Genomic DNA, 16,624 nt, shown 5'->3' with positions numbered 1-16,624 from the left:
CCCAGGTACGGAACATATGTTTCTCCCTGGTGATCTGGCCAGACCAGCTAGCAGGCAGGTCTTGCCGTGCCAGAGAGAGGGACCCCGTGGAACAGACCGGAGTCAGCACGGAACACATTTAAAAAATCAATCACGGGGCAGCAGCTCATTGGAGCAAGAGCTCGAGGCACTCTCCCCAGGAACTGGCTGCACCCGAGCTTCTGGGTGTGTCGATGGCTCAGCAGCATTCGGTGCCCAAGGCCTAGCTGGGGCTGGCATGCTTCCCTGGGCAGCGAAGAGCGAGCCGTGTGCACTGTACTTGTTTATTTTCGGTTCAATGCCTCTGGCAGGTGCAATGGGTGCTCTGATTTCCCTGTGTGGCTGAGGTTTCCCCAGGACAGGCCTTCCTTTCTCAGAGTCCCTTTCAGATCCGGAACGTGACAGGGGTCCCAGCCCACAGAGAAGCCAGGATGCTCCTGGAGCAGGAAAGGGGGCTGTGTGGAGAGATCACTGCTGTTCCCAGCCTGGCAGCCTCTGGCTATCACTCTGACCCCACCCCTGGGCCTCTCCCTAGAGGGAGCGAAGTGCCCAGGCCCCTCCAGCCAGCTCCAAACCAGGTCACAGTAATATAGCTGAGCTCGTTACAGATGCGATTTGCCTCCACCCCAGGAGGGACTCGCCTCTGTCCCCAGGCTCCAGTTTCCGGTGTAGGGTGAGGGAGAAATCCTTGTATGTGGGGCAAAAGCTCTGCCCGTTCTCCTGGGCTTCTGGGCACCTGGGGGCAGGGAACCAGTTGTTCTCTTCTGGTGGCCACTCAGGGCTTGAGGGGGGTGCAGCTGGTGGCCAGTGCCAGGCTTGGGGTCAGGGGTGAAAGACGACACAGGTCCTGAGTTGGTGCTGCTGCAGCCCCCAGCCCAGCTCTGGTCCTGAACAGGTCTGCCAGTTGGGTTGAGACAGATAGGAACACAGCTTCTCCGGTAGACTATCTGATTTCAAACACAAATCCCTGCTCTCCTCTGTCTGTCCCAACAAAAGCTCAGACAGGAACCATCTGATGGAGAGAGCAGCCCGAGGATCTGCTGCCTTCCCGGATTCAGGGGCACACAGATTTAAGCAGACACAGTCAATGTGACAATGAGTCAGGAGGGTTGTGTTCCAATAAAACTTTATTTATAAGAGTAAGAGGCGGGCCAGATTTGGCTGTGGGGTATAGTTTGCTGACCCTGCTTTATTAGGGCAGGTGTGAGCATCCTTTAGATTCAGCTATCTTCCCTAATCTCTGGAGCTACAGAAGATTCTCCAGTTTTCTAAGGGTCTGGCTGTTCACAGAGGCCTGAAATGAGGGCTTAGCACACATGTATGGAGAGGAAGCAAGTGTTTGCTGAACAGAGCCCCCCTTAGAAAATCACCTGTCTGTTGGGCATGGTGGCACTTGCCTACAATCTCCAGGACTTGGGAGGCTGAGGCAGGAGGATCACTGTGAGTTCAAGGCCAGCCTGGGCTATATAGTGAATTCAAGGTCAGCCTGAGCTACATAGTGAGATCTTGTCTCAAAAAGAAAAGAAAGGAACCTGCCAATTAATGTTCCACTCTACCTCCCCAAGGGACATGTTCATGGCCCCATAAATCACCAAGGTTCACATGCGGGGTTCACAGAGGTGACACAAGGTGTGGTCCACCCCAGGGTGTGGGAATCTAGAGGACAGGCTGGAAGCCTGGAGAGGGATCACGGAGCAGATACTGCTATTCTTAGTCACATCACCTTGGGCTTAGGGTTGGGCTGCCACTTTACAGACTGAGTGAGCTTAAGCTACTTAACCCTCTCAACTTTAGCCTCCTTGTTTCCAAGAAATGCAGACAAAAATCATACTTGCCTCTTGGGGCCCCCAGATTTAGATCAGATAACTTTTATGATGCACTTAGCACATTGCCTGACACAAATAGGAAAGACTACATCTGTGGCCACTATGGTTAAGTTGCTTGTTGGGTACCTCCTGTTTGTTAGAAAATGCTGTCACTCTCTCTCTCTCTCTCTCTCTCTCTCTCTCTCTCTCTCTCTCTCCCTCCCTCTGGTTTTTGAGACAAGGTCTCACTGTGTGGTTCAGGCTGGTCTCAAACTCACAGTGACCCTCTTGCCTCAGCCTCCGGATTGCTGGGATAACACTTATGTGCCACCACCCCTGGCTAAGTCACATCTTATTTAATATTGGAAACTGAGACAAGGGCACACAGATTTATCTGTAGTCCAAAGGGAAACATGAAAGCCAAATACAAGAAAAGAACAAGAAGCCGAGCATGGCGATGCATGGCTGTGATCCCAGCACTAGGGAGGCTGAGGCAGGAGGATTGCCAGGAGCTCAAGGCCAGCCTGGGCTACAAAGTGAGTTCAAGGTAGTCTGAACTACACAGCAAGACCCTGTGTCAAAAAAAGAATAAGAGTGAGTGAGGAACCTGGGGCAGTTCTGCAGACAACAAGCAGACAGGCAGCCCACTGGTATAACTTGTTTCCACTTGATGCAGAGAAAGAGTGCAGTTGCCTCTGAGCCCCTGTGAGTGCAGCTGGGGACCCGACATCTGGGTGGAGAGACCCTCTGGCCACGGGTGGATGAGCATACAGAGGCCAGGTAAAGGGTTGACAGGTGTCCCTCTCTGTTTTAAATGTCTACTTCAACCTCAGAATGTGAGCTTCTTTGGAGATTGGATCTTTATAGGTAGAAGCGAGATAAAGGTTGAGATAAGATCACAATACTCAGGATGGGCTGTAAATAGGAACCAGAAAAGGATAGTTGTCCAAGTGGAAGAGATGCGCATGTGAGGGCGGAAGCAGTGATCGGAGCAATGTGGCTACAATCCCAGGAATGCCAAGGACTGCTGGCAGCTACCAGAAGCTGGGAGAGAGGAAAGGAATGGATTCTTCCAAGGCCTCCAAAAGGAACCAACTCTGCTGATACCTTGGCCTTGGATTTCTGCATCCAGAACTGTGAGAGAATACATTTCTCACCTGAAGCCATCTAGTTTGGGGTAATTTGTTACAGCAGCCACAAGAAACTAATACATTATATGAACTTTGAGGCAGGGTTCCCGGTGTCCTTTGAGCCTACCGCAATCAAAAGTGCACAGTGCTGCTTATAGGATGAGAATGGACAAGGAAAGAAATGAAGGAAGGGAGAAATCAGCTGGCAGGGTAGGGACTGATTTGGAAAGTGAGGGGTACAGAGCCAGGGTAAGGGAAGCTGCTGCTGAGAGCCAGGAATAGGGGTGAGGTCAAAAAATTTGTGAGAGGCAAGGCTGGCCGAGCCCAGCACCGTCTCCCCTAGGCCTAAGAACTGCAAACAAACAAGGCTGGTGACTGGTTCCTGAGAGGAGCATCAGCCAGCTCCATGGGAGAATCATTCAGTCAGCCCCAGGACTTGGGCCTGCAAATCTTTCCAGTAGACAATAAGAAATTGCCCCTGTGGAGCCATCTAACTGCTTGGTCACAGCTGTGGTCAGGATATGAGGGTGGGGCTGGGTGGGTGGTGGCCAGCTACAGGCCTCTAGATCTGGACTCTGACCTTGGTGCCCCAAGGTCCTAAGTCCTGTGGCCCTCAGCAACCCACAGCACCTGAGTGACTGGAGGGTTGGGCTGCTCGGTGGCTTTTCTGTCCAGTAGTTTCTGCCTCACCTCACACTCTCCAGCCAAGACCCTTCTAAGCTGGGCAGCTCGGGGGCCTTAGGAATGGACATTGTCTCTTGTTCTGGGTAGTAGTGGCTCTCCAAAGGTGGCAGCCTGCACTAGCTTCCCTTCTTGTCACTGCTCTATAAGGAAGGGGAGTCTCTTCTTCCACCCCCTTCAGCTTGGGCTGACTTGTGACTGCTTTAAACTAGACTATGGCAGAATCAAGTCAGGATACCGCTAGGTCTCTACTGAGCCCTGAGAGGACTAGGGAGTTCCACCTGTTCATGGAGTCCTGAGCCACCATTTAAGAAGTCTGGGCCAGCTGAGCATGGTGGTGCATGCCTGTAATCCCAGCACTCAGGAGGCCAAAGCAGGAGGAACACCATGAGTTTACATAGTGAGTTCAAGTCCAGCCTGCACTACATAGAGAGACCATGTCTGAAGAAACAAGACAAGACAAGTGTAGGCCACACTGCTGGAGAAAGAAGCCACATGGAGCAGCCTTGAGCTGGGTTAGATTTCTGTAGCTATGATAAAATGCTTAAGAGAAACAAGTTAAATGAGGAAAAGTTTACTTTGTCATGGTTTCAGAAGTTGCAGTCCATGGACAGCTGGCTCTGTTGTTTGGGGCCTGTAGTGAGGCAAAACGTCATGGTGGAAGCTTGTGTGGAGCAAGCAGCTGACACAGACAGAAAGAAGAGGTGAGGGTCCCAACATCCCCTTAAGGGATTATGCCCAATGACCTAATTTCCTTCCAGTGCCCTACATCTCCTAAAGGTTCTAGTGCCTTCCAATGGTACCATCTGCTTCAACACATGGCCTCTGGGGGACATTTCAGATCCTAATCATAACACTGGCTGGGCCATCCCAACCAGTTGGACCTTTAGGTGACCACAGTCCCAGCTGCTGTCTAATGCAACTTCATGGAGACCCCTAAGGAAGAACCCACCAGCAGACCACCAGCAACCACACACCCATGAGATCAAAATAAATTATTGCTGTGAGCTACTAAGTCTTGGTGTAGTTCATTTACACCACAATGAGTTATGCTGAATACTCTAAATATTCATCCCTAAAACCCCCTGTCCCATCAGTATTTGCTGGCTGTTTGGAGTAACAAGGGCCTCCAAACTCCAAATCCACAGCTCCTGTTTAATGATCTGGCCCAGGGGTCTCCCTGGTGATCAGCCCTGGGAACAGGCAGAGTTGCTGGATGGTTCTACTCTTTCTGGGATTGGTAAGAAACTCTTAAATTAAAATCAACAAATATTTGTAAAGCAGCTAGATGTTAGTGGTACTCGAGGAGTCAGAGGCAGATCATATGTTTTCTTTGAAGAGCATTAAATAGCTTTCTTAGCACTCTGACCTGGTTAAGATCCTCTCACCCATGACAACCAGGAAAGGCAGCATGCTGCAGCATTCCTTTTGCTATTGAGGAGGAAATGATGTCACACTCCTCACAAACAGGCATGGCAGAGCCAAGGCCAGAAGCCAGGTTGTCTGACCACCTGTCTACAGGCTTCTGTGCTACATCTCTGCTGTCCCCAAGCCACCCCTGATAGCAGTTTTGGACCCAGTCAGGCCCATTTTTCGAAGTTTGAGGAACAGGGAAGAGGAGAAGGACACGAATTAGGCCATGGCGTGTGTCACTATGGGCACTGGAGTCACTTCTGGGATTCACCTGTGGCTCTGCCCTGGCTTGTAATAATGTGGCCATTACTTAAGCTTGCCGAGCCTCAGTGTCTTCATCCACAAATGGAGATGCACTCCTGCAGACAGCTGCTGTGAGCTCAGGAGGAGGGCCGGCTTTGGCCTGATAGGGCCGAGCAGAAGTGGCCCGGTGTGATTTTGGAATCTAGATCACAAAAATACATGCTGACTGCAGATCAGGAAGCCATGGCATGAAGAGCCAAAGGAACTCATGCGAGGTCACCCAGGTCACTGGAAGCAAAGGTGGGGCCAGAAGAAAATTCCCAGTTCCACATTTTTCTGGCACACATCTCTGGGTGCCTGGTGTGTTGAGGGGCCAGTGAGCATCAGGAATGAAAGCTGGGTAGTATTTCTTGGAGGCGTGCCAGGTCTCTGCCCAGAAACAGAACTTTTAGAGAAATAATGGCTTCAGAAATATGGAGAGAGACATGGATCAGAGATGCTGGTAGTCAGGGGAGGAAGTTCTAGAGAAGGATCTACCATGGCAAGAATGAATATCCAAGGAAGAAATGGATGAAGACAAATTAGTTGACAGAATCCAGTATCCATGGAAAACCATGAGGAAGTTTCAGTGGGACAGAGCAGCCCCGCCTGGATGAATGACCTAGATGTCACAGACTTTCAAAGTAACTTGAAGGATTGCCCACCTGTGCTTCCATACTAACCACCACCCTTTCCTCCACTCCCATGACTACTACTTCCACCAGCACCACTTCAATGGAGATGATACTGACCCATCTGTATACAGGGCTCCACACATTACATAGCATGTGCCGTGCTCCCCAAAAATGATGTGCGGAAGTCCCAGCTCCTGATACCTGTCAGTGTGACCTTATTTGTTTTGTTTTTTGGTACCGGGGATCAAACTCAGGACCTCATGCTTGCCAGGCAGTTGCTGTGCCGCTGAGCTACATCCCCAGCCCAGAGTGACCTTATTTGGAAATAGCACTTTCCAGATGTCATCAAGTGAGAAAAGGTCAGACTACTTTAGGGTGGGCACTAGACCCAACGGGACTGGTGTCCTTATAAGAAGACTATGTGAAGGGCTGGGGATTTAGCTCAATGGTTCCACCACCTGCCTCACAAGCACAAGGTTCTGAGTTCAATCCCTGGTACCAAAAAAAAAAAAAGAAAAGAAGACTATGTGAAGCAACAGACACTCAGCGATGAAGCCATGTGAACAGAGAAGCAAAGATTAGAAGGGCCAGGGATTTAGCTCAATGGTTCCACTGCCTGCCTTGAAAGCACAAGGTCCTGAGTTCGATCCCCAGTGCCAAAAAAAGATTAGAGCAATGCCCTGAAACTAAAGAATACTGACTGCTGCCAGTAGCCACCAGAATATGGAGAAGCAGGAAGGATTTCCCTAGAGCCTTCAGTGGGAGTGTGGCCCTACTGACACCTCGATTTGGGACTGCTAACCTCCAGGACTGTGAGAGAATAAATTCTTGTTATTTTAAGCCACCCAATTTCTGCTGATCTATTACAGCAGCCCCAGCACACTCAACAGAGAGCCCGTTTATGTCTATCATGTGAATTGGTCTTCCTGGCTACCCTGCAAGTTGCTACATGTGACTGTCCATGACAGCCAGATTCCAAGATGGCCCCAGTAGTCCCAGCTTCTTTCACCTCCCTGTGTAGTTCCTTTCCACACCAAAGAGGGACAGCCAGTGTAACCACTAGGATAGTGTGGAAATGACGTCCTGTGTGGGCCTTGCCTGTCTGGACCACTTCCGCTGGGGAAAGGCCACAGGCAGCTCGTGGAGAGGTCTATGCAGTGAGGACCTGCAGCCCCAGCCAACAGCCAGCTTCATGTGATCAAGCCTCCCTGGAACAGACAATCCTGCAGATGCAGTGGATCCCGCAGGTGACTGCTGCCCTGGCCAACATCTAGAGTGCAGCCCCACAAGACATCCTGGTCCAGACCTCCACTCAAACCACTCAGCTCCTGGATCCAGAGGATGCATGTCATTGATGTTCATGCCCTGTTCTGTGTAGATAACTCATACATCTTTCCTGCCTGATCAGACAAAGCATTGAAGTAAGCCATCACTGAACTAGCTACTGACCTTGAATATTGTTTTAGCCTCTCTGAGTATCCTCATGTATTAGTTGGTAGAATAACTTCTCCTATTTTTTTTTTTTTGGTACTGGGGATCGAACTCAGGACCTTGCACTTGTGAGCCACGCATGGTGCCACTGAGCTAAATCCCCGGCCCTAATTGCTCCTATCTAATAAGAATGTTGGGAGGGGGCCAGGGATTTAGCTCAGTGGTTCTGGTGCCTGCCTCACAAGCACAAGGTCGGGAGTTAGATTCCCAGTACCAAAACAAACAAACAAAAAAAGAATGTTGGTAGGGATCACGAAGTTAGTGTATAACTTCTAACAGTTCTGTTTATTGTTGTTAGATGGGTCAGAAAGTGGTTCAAGAGGGTGAAAAGAGCTACACACCCCAGTGACTCCAGGGCAGGCTGAGTCCTGAACCTAGATCTCGACTCCCTGAACAGTGCTCCTATTCTAACTGAATCCCAAGAGCAGAAAGCTGAGGTAGGCAGAAGTCCTGTGAATTTAGAATCTGTACCACTGCCAAAGCTGAGCATAACGGTGCATCCCTATAATCCCACTACTCGGGTGGGTGAGGCAGGAACGACTGTAAGTTTGAGGCCAGCCTGGGCAACTCAGTGAGACTCCATAAAAAAAAGAAAAGAAATGAAGAAAGAAAGAATAGAATTTCTAGAATTCCTACCTAGCACAGGCCATTAGTATCGGTGCCTTGTCCACAGCTGGCTGTGTACCCTGTGTTGAGGGCAGGGAGGGCAGCCAGTGGGGTCAGTGGGGTCAGAATGTAGTTCGGTCCTGGCACGGGGAAAACAGCTCCTGATGCCCTGCAGGAGAGCTGTTTGGAAGGTGCACAAAAGCAGGTCGACAGCGGGCTGGGCTTTCTCTGAGGGCCTTTTTGGATCACATTTCATGCCAGAGCAGGTCCAAGGACAGGGAAGGAGCCAGGGTGCTGCTTGCAGGCCTAGTTAGGAAATGACCAGGAGAACAAGACAACTGTTTTGAAATGCAATACGGTATTAGGGCGAAAGGGCTGCTGGGAAGAAATCTCTTCTGCACCGGCTTCAGTGGTTTAAGCCGATCAAAATGACCTTGGACAAGCAGAGGCCCAGGAGCCATAGGCTTTCCTAGGAGAAGTACCTGCTCTCTTTTCCCTTTTATGGCTGTAGCCCCTGTCTCACACTTGAGAGCAAGAAACAGTGAACCATTTTGTGGATGAAACCAGGAGGGAAATAGGGCAGAAATGAGAAAAGTCAGTGGCAAGTGAAATTTACCTTTGAATGAGCAATATCGCCTATGAAAATTGGATGCAAAGAACCTCCAGGTGTGCTTGTAGCTGCCTGATGACTCTGCTGGCCAGGTGTAGCCCTTTGGAAAACATGAAGGAAGGGTACTAGGCGTAGTTCTCCCCAAATGGTCACCACCGAGACCTAAGATGTTCCATAGTAACATCCAAGGCCCTCAGGTCACTGGCTTGCTTTTTCTCTGCAGTGTGACCATTTCTGGAAAGAAGAGCTTGTGTGTGAAGGGGCAAGACCAGACACTGACAGAAAATAACTCAACATAGCTCCCTTTGATGTCCAGGAAGAGGAAACCTGTAAGGACTGACCTCCAGAAACACGCTGATGAGGGTTTGCCTTGGGGCAGACTTCAGTTTTCTCCTTGAGCTCTGCCCCCTCCTGAGGGCCAAAACCTCTCACTGCAGGCCTCTCCCCTGAGGACTGGATTCCAGGCTCTCACAGCTCACGGAGACTTCTCTCCCCATCGAAACTCTGGCCCCAGAAGCACATGTATTTAATGACTGCTCTCCTACCACACACCATCTGATCATAGCTCCCAGCTCTCCTTTTAGCATTAACCTTCTATTCAAAATGGATTTGTAGTCAGGCATGGTGGCGCACGCCTATAATCCCAGCACTTGGGAGGTTGAGGCTGGAGGATCACCACAAGTTTGAGGCCAGCATGAATTACATAGTGAGACCTTGGGCCGGGGATTTAGCTCAGTGGTTCCATCGCTTGCCTTGCAAGGGCAAGGACCCGAGTTCGATCCGGTACCAAAAAACAAACAAACAAACAAACAAACATAGTGAGACCTTGTCTCAAATAAATAAATAAATAAATAAATAAATAAATAAATGCTAACCAAAATGGATTTGTATTCAGTGGCTCTAACTTTATGAGACCTCAGTTACCTGCTGTGCTTGTCAAACTATAGATTCTGAACTAACAGGTTTGGGTGAGTTCAGAAATCTAGAAGCTCCCAGGCAACCGTGAAGAAAGTGAGCCTTGAGCTCCGTGGAACCAGGCCCTAGATGGGAGAATTTCAGGCAGGGCTGGAAGATACGCAGGGAAGGGGACAAGCCAGCAAGGGAAGGGGGGAGGGAGATGTCAGGCAGCAACTTCCTGTTCTGTGACCACCCCTTCCACAGCAGCCGGGCAGAGATGGGGAAGAAAGGCCGGCTCTCGGCTCTTGGAATGCTTCATTGTGGACTCACCTTGGTCCCCTTCTGCTCATCCTCCAAAGTCCACTGTTCTCCAAACAGTGGCCAGCCTGGTCCATCCACCTGGTCAGAGCCCTTCACAGGGGTATCACCCTGTGGTGTTTTGCCTGTTTCTTCTTCCTTTGCTTCTAGCCGATTTCACCGATTCTTTCCAGCCTGGCCTCACTGGTTCCCAATGCCAGTGCACACCTCTAAGCAGTCCGGGGGCATGGGCGTCAAGCCAGTGCAGAGACTCCTTGCCTATGGATAGAGAATCAGTGGTCGAAAAGGGGTCCAGATATCTGCTGTGTAAGCAAATACCCTGACTGACTCTGAAGCTGCACACTGCATTTTGAGAATGGCCAAGCGCCAGGCCCCTCACCATTTGTGGGGGCTGCTTTTTCCCTCCGAATTGCACAGAAGGGGAAACTGAGACAGAGGGGAACAGCTCCCAAATCACTGAGCTCCTCCAGCACCTTCAGGGTTGGTGGCTTCGTTTTATCTCCATGTGATCCTTCCAGGCAGGGGTTCTTACCCCATTTTACAGATAGGCAAGTTCTGTGCTCTTTAGACTCCTCCTTCCAGCTCTGCGAGCTTTCTGTGTATCAGCATGTGACCCCAATAAGCTCTGTTCCCATCCTGGCCTCCAGATCTACCTGAGGATCCTAAACCCCAGGGGTTTCCGAGAAGGGCTCTCCAAAACCAGACTGTGGGGACTTAAGTCTCTTCTAGGTTGGGCTTGATTACAGCTCTAATCTTTCATCATTCAAAGTCATGTTGTTTATTGCTTCCGTTGCAGAATTTGAAAAAGAATAAAAGGTACTCGGTGGAACCCCGTAAACTGGATTTAACTGGGAAGAATTATACCAGAAAGGCTATAAATGTGTTAATGTAGCAGGGTGGATATGGGGACAAATTGTAAAACTGAAGAAAAAGGACTGTGGGCCTGTGAGTGACAGCAAGAATGAGGGCTGGTGCATCCTAGGGCTGCCCAGGGCCCACTTTAGCATGACCACAACTGCCATTAAGCCCCTCCAACTCGAAGTCAGTGGTTCCAAGCTCTGCGTAATGACTGAACCCTGCCTTCTCATCAGAGGGGAGGAAAGCAGCCTGGAAACCAAGGGGCTGAAGTTTCAGCTGCTGCCAGGCCTTCCAGAGCCCCATCATACTCCCAGAATAGCGCGCCAGATTCCCGGCAGCCCGGGCTACCCCGCCACTGGCTTCCGGAGAGGGAGACAGTCAATCCCCAAGTAGTGCTGCAAACAGCAGGGACTGGCCTCCACCCCGAAGCCAGCTGGCTGGCCGTGTCCTGCCTGCCCGCCCCTCCCTGCTGGAGGCACCATCTTGGTGAGTGTGGGCATGTCTGCCCCCTACCCCATGGACCCCTGGTTGTTCCTCCATCACCAGATGTCTGGCCTGGGTTCAAGAGTTGGGTGGTCTCAAAGCCTAAGTGAGGGGTCCGCGCAGGGAGAGGGTCTTTTATTTATTTATTTTTTTATTTTTTTGGTTTTTTTGTTTTTTAGTTTTTTGAGAAAGGTCTCTCTGTCTTGTGCTCACTATGTAGTTCAAGCTGGCCTCAAATTCATGGCGATCCTCCTGCCTCTGCCTCCCAAGTGCTGGGATTAGAGGCATGTGCCACCATGCTTGGCAGGGAGAGGGTCATTTGAAGACTTTGCTGAGTGATGGAGAGGCTAGTGAAGGGCCGCATGGCCACAGGCTGCAGAGCACAAAGAGTCCATGTGAGCACCAGGGGCCAGGGGCCACCAGCAGAAGAACAGGAATGGGGAACAAAGAAGGCAGACACACAGCCCTGCCACGGGCCAGACAGTGAAGGCGAAGGGGCATTGCAAAATGGGAGCAGCCAGGCTCATTGCTGGCTGGACAGTAGATCTGCTGGGTGTGTAGGATCCTCCTCAGGCCCCTGTAGATCCTTCTCTGGTCAGTGCCCTTGCAAATGTTAAGTGAGGCTTTGCTATGAGCAAGAGAAACACATCTTTCCCTCAAAGCTTACGCCTCAGTTAGGGACAGGACATGGACATAAATAACCAGCCATAAGGCAGAAAATGGTAAAGGCTACACAGGAGGTGGGAGAAGCACCCTGGAGAGTTGTGGTCCATGAATGCCTTGACCTTGGCCAGTTGTGGTCTATGAATGTCTACAGTGGAGCCTTTGTCCAAAGGAGTTGAAACAATTGGTTCTAATCCATGGCTGGTCTCAGCCCCTATGAACCTGTTTTTAAATCTATAAAATGGAGATAATAACATCTGCCTTATGGAATCAGAATGACCTTTTGGATGTTTATAAGGCTGCAAGCCTCAAATATATGTAGAAGATGCTATATAGTGGTGAGCTATCGTATTATCAAGCTAGTTAGCATCTCCCGAGCCACTGGGCCTGGGACCCTGGGAAGCAGGGGTCTGGTCACTGGGCTGCTGTTAGTAGAGCTTGGACCCTGAGCCCCACACTCCCCCTTAGAGAAAGCTGATAGCCTCTCTCAGCTCTTGGCCAATCAATCCAACAATATTTAATGCCCGCGGTTTGGGTATATAAAGCACTATGCCAGGGGCTGCCAGGAAAGACAAGCCTGGAATCTAGTGTTCCTCCCCTTCAGGGCCTGTCACAGAATTAGGGAGGCAGAATAATTATGCATAAGACATAATTAAGTGGGGCACGAGGGTAACAGGGAACCGTGGATACAATCACCGCACTCACATGCATGTCTGGAAATGTCACAATGAAACCCATTATTTGGTACAATTAATATATGTTAATAATTATGAAACAAATAAAAAGACGTAATTAACAATGCAAATGATGTAAGAGCAGCAAAGGAGAGCCAGAGGAGAGCTCCAGGGAGAAAGATTAGAGGGTCACCAGCTTCAGTTCCATAGATCCCAGGGCTTAAAGGGAGGGTACTCTGAGAGGCTGAGGGGAGGGGCTGGCATCCTAGACTGAGAGTTGGGGAACAAGGTGGACAAGTTACAGGAAGGCAACGAGGGAAGCCGCCTCGGACTTCTTGGACCAAAGTGACCATCTCCTGTGGGGAAGAGGAAGGAGCCCCAGCTGGGTACAGGTGGCAGAGGCCTTGAAAGCCGGGTAAGGGAGTTTGAACTTTTACTTAAAGGCATGGAAGCCAGTGAAGGTGTTATGATCAGAGCGCCATGGTGAAGGCAGTGAATGTCGCAGTGCTGGATGGGGGTTTGCAGAGTGACTGGAGGGGAGATGGAAAGCAGGGTGAGCAGCCTGCGAGCCAGTGGAGCCACTTGGGTGTGACAGCAGGTACACTCGTCCCCCAGTGTGTTCTCAGATTAGAGAGACTTGCTGCGTGCTGACATCTCCTTTTTGGTTTTGGAAGGGCCGGATAGGCTGAGTGGCCTGAATGCCTGAACCTTTGGCTTTGAGGCTTGGCTCTTAGGATTCAGGTAGTAGGTTGTGGTCAATGAATGTCTAACTGGCCCAGCCCCTGGGTCCTTGCTTCTTAAAGGGCCGTCGTGGTGCCTGAGTCCTCTCAAGAACAAAACAAAGCAATCTCTGCTGCTCCAAGCAGGAAGTCCGAGGAACCCCACAGTAACCAGTTGAGACAGGGCCTGGGATCAAGGAGAGGTGAAATGCAAACTATTTACCAGTAGGTTGCATAGAGTTTCAGGGAGCCAGGAGCCCCACCCTGAGCTCAGTGAGAAGCTATTCTCACTCCACTGGGGCCCAGCTGCAAGACCAGGGGCTCCTGGCTCCTCAAGAAGAGGGAGCAGGCCTCCCACTCCACGGCTCCTCTAGGCCATTCTTCGAGCTGAGAGTGTCACCTAGGACACCTGCTTCCCAGGCAAACTGGGAAGTCCCTCAAGCGGACAAACTGACCCGGGTCACCAGTGCCCAACCCTGGGCTCTGGGGCAGGGCCTTGCTAGCTGGCCCAGAAGAGGTGGCCTTCTCCAGCAGGTGGGGGGCTTACCTGCTGCCCCGGAAGGCCTCACACTGTGGGGCACATAAGTGTGGCACTGTTTGTAAGGCTGGGGTAGGGGTGTGATCTGTGAGCTGTGATCTGCCCCTAGAATAGTGGCTACTCCACAAGTGAAAACATCTACCCCATGCCAGGCTGTGTGCCAGGTGCTGGGGATGAGTGAGATGAACCCTTGCTCTTAATACAGGCACAGCCTAATTCGGAAGGTTAATTATGCCGGGTATGGTGGCGCACGCCTGTGATCCCAGCACTCAGGAGGATGAGGCAGGAGGATTGCTGGGAGTTCAAGGCCACCCCGGGCTACAGAGTGAGTTCAAGGCCAGCCTGAGCTATTTAGCCTGTTTTAAGAAAGAAAGAAAGAAAGAAAGAAAGAAGAAAAAAAGATTAAGTATGACACACTAGGAAAAATGATAAATGCCTAATGAGCCGTGGGTAAAAAGGCCACTCATGACGGTCCTGTCTCAGAAATTAAAAATTCTTGCCAGAGGAAGGGACATTGAGGTGGTGCAGATTTATTTAAATCTTTGGTCAGAAGTAACAGGGGCCAGCAAAGATAGGACTTTGAGGCACAGATGTGATCCCAGAGCATGGCATGGCAAGGCACTTCTGCTGAGGGTGAAATGGAACAGGGAAAATGGTGCAGAAGTGGTTTCTGCAGCAGTGTGGATTCAAACAGTTGGACTTCCTGAGCAGAAAAGGCACATACCAGCCTTGTGGGAAGAATACTCCAAACAGGGTACATTGGGGGGGGGGGTGTTTTACTCCCTGCTTCCTGGGTACAGGGTAGAAGGAAGTGGGGGTCAGAGAGATGAGGGACCTGCCACGCCCCACGGCTGGCAGGTACCACCCAGGGCCTCCTCAATATCTCAGACTTCTCAGACTCCTTGAGTCAGGGCACTCAGGCATCGCAAAGTAGGAATTCGACTGCCTAAAGGGGAGGCGGGGCGGCAGGGGGGTGTAAGTGGGGGCGGGGTCAGCAGTATGTTCCTCAGCAAGCCAGTAACTTCAGGGCCACTTGGAACCGAGAGTGTTGTTTTTGGAGGATATGGGTGTTCACCACCGGTCCCGCGCCTACTGGGTCATTCAATCAGGTGGGGGCACTGGAGGCTGCGGCTGGAGTCTTAGAAAGCAGCACACCTCCACAGAACTGCCCTCTGGCGCTCAGGCTGGCTGTGCCAGGGGGGAGGGCGGTGCCCCAAGGTCTGACTCACTGGGTCCCCATCTCCAGTCTCCCCACTCTGAACCAGCACAGCCCCCGGGGGACTAATGCCTGCGGAACACAACAGGGACCCTGGAGACCCAGAGGCCCAGGTCACCTGTGCTGAGGGACTTGCTTTGTGCTTTGAAGGCAGATCTTGTTCCAGAAGGGAGCAGGGTGAACAGGGAAGCTAAACAGTGCTCAGAAACTGCCCTACATTCCACAGCCAGCTGCCCGAGGAGAGGCAGGATGGAGGGTGAGGCTCAGCCCCTGCCCTCGGCCCCTTTCCAACAACTCAGCCCTCCTTTCGCCCAGCCAGGCGGGCAGGCAGGGGCAAAAGCTGTGGTTCTGGAGAACTTTTAAGTCCGGAAGAGAGGCTCACGAAGCTGGAAGGCAAATTGAGACCACCACTCATCTTTCCCTCTTGAGGGTCACTGTCTTCCCCTCTCCTGGTCCCCTGGCTCTTACCGGCCTTTCATATACGCTAATGATGCCTCCTCCCAGCCCACGGAGTTAGACACTACTTGCCTGGTTAAGAAAAATTAGTTTTGCCGGGGATTTAGCTCAGTGGTTTTGCTGCCTGCTGCGCAAGCGCAAGGACCTGAGTCCGATCCCCCGTACCAAAAAAAAAAAAAAAGAAAAAGAAAAAGAAAAAGAAAAAGTAGTTAGAACCTAGGGTGACTTACTTATCCAACACCCTGAGGTCTGACTGGCCATTTGCCTTTCCAGCGTGGGCACCACAGACCCCAGCACCACTCAAGGGTTTGTCCCCTTGCCAGGAGGTCCCTGACTCTTGGGGTGGAAGGTGCATTTAGAAAAGGGGAAAGAGGAGTAAGTCAGTCAGAGCTCTGTGTCAGCAACGCGCTGCTCAAACAATTCTGTCTTTGCCACTTTCCCCAGGGCAGCCCGAGAGGGCAACGGACAGGAAGGGATACAGGCTTCCACAAAGTCAAGGCCTCACCAACAGCCTCCGCGGCTAAGTAAACATTCATTCCCTCCTGGAATCAGAAAGGCCGATGTGTGGTGTGCGAAGGGAGGAACTGGCCTGAGGTTTATCGCTCGCTCGGGCAACTCCGGGTGATTCACTGAGTTTAGACTCTAGGTTGTCATAGACGGAGGCAGGCAAACAAACAGCCCCGGTGGGTGGTATCCTCCCCTTTCTCTGCCCGCCCCCACCTGGCTGCCCCTTTGCCCGTGACCAGCTGCCTCTCCTCCCCCTCACGAGCGCTCAGGGTTGAGCAAACACAGCCTCTGCCCGCCCCGCCACGGGCTGGCTCCGACCGCGCGCTGCTGGCGATCCCCCAGGCAACTCGGCGGCGTCACGAGAACCAGCACCCCGAGACCTGGCGCCCGGCCCTCCCCCGCGTCCCCAGGGCGGCCTCTGCCAGGCCCTACAACCTACCCTTTCCCGGTGCGCCTCGGCCCCCCTCGGGCCTCCGGCAAACCAACCAGGCCCGGCACCAGTCCCCCCCCCCCCCGCCCCAGCACTGCCCCCCTCCCGCTGGGCCGGCTTCCCAGGGGAAGAGGGCCGGAAAATCTCTTGTTTACTGGGCTAGAAAGATCCCAGGCAGGATTTGCTTCCCCATT

At 51.7% G+C, this 16,624-nt stretch overlaps 1 protein-coding gene across 7 annotated transcripts in view; it reads right to left on the bottom strand.

The window, feature by feature from the left end:
• LOC106010731 (uncharacterized) overlaps window positions 1-16,624 on the bottom strand; it is a 36,597-nt gene that overhangs the window by 17,866 nt on the left and 2,107 nt on the right. For 3 of the 7 annotated variants that reach the window (XR_015450274.1, XM_087208551.1, XM_087208549.1), the window contains exon 2: window positions 9,899-10,144. The gene's annotated coding sequence lies outside the window, so the exon portion shown is untranslated. The other 4 variants (XR_001184480.3, XM_087208550.1, XM_087208552.1 and 1 more) reach the window with 4 other exon arrangements.

The sequence above is a fragment of the Heterocephalus glaber genome, unplaced genomic scaffold, assembly GCF_053883595.1.
Source record: "Heterocephalus glaber isolate CG9 unplaced genomic scaffold, H.glaber_assembly_v1.0 deba00000937, whole genome shotgun sequence".
NCBI classification, from domain to species: domain Eukaryota; kingdom Metazoa; phylum Chordata; class Mammalia; order Rodentia; family Bathyergidae; genus Heterocephalus; species Heterocephalus glaber.
Note: the sequence above shows the minus strand (reverse complement) of the source record. Positions and strands in the feature narration are given on the sequence as shown.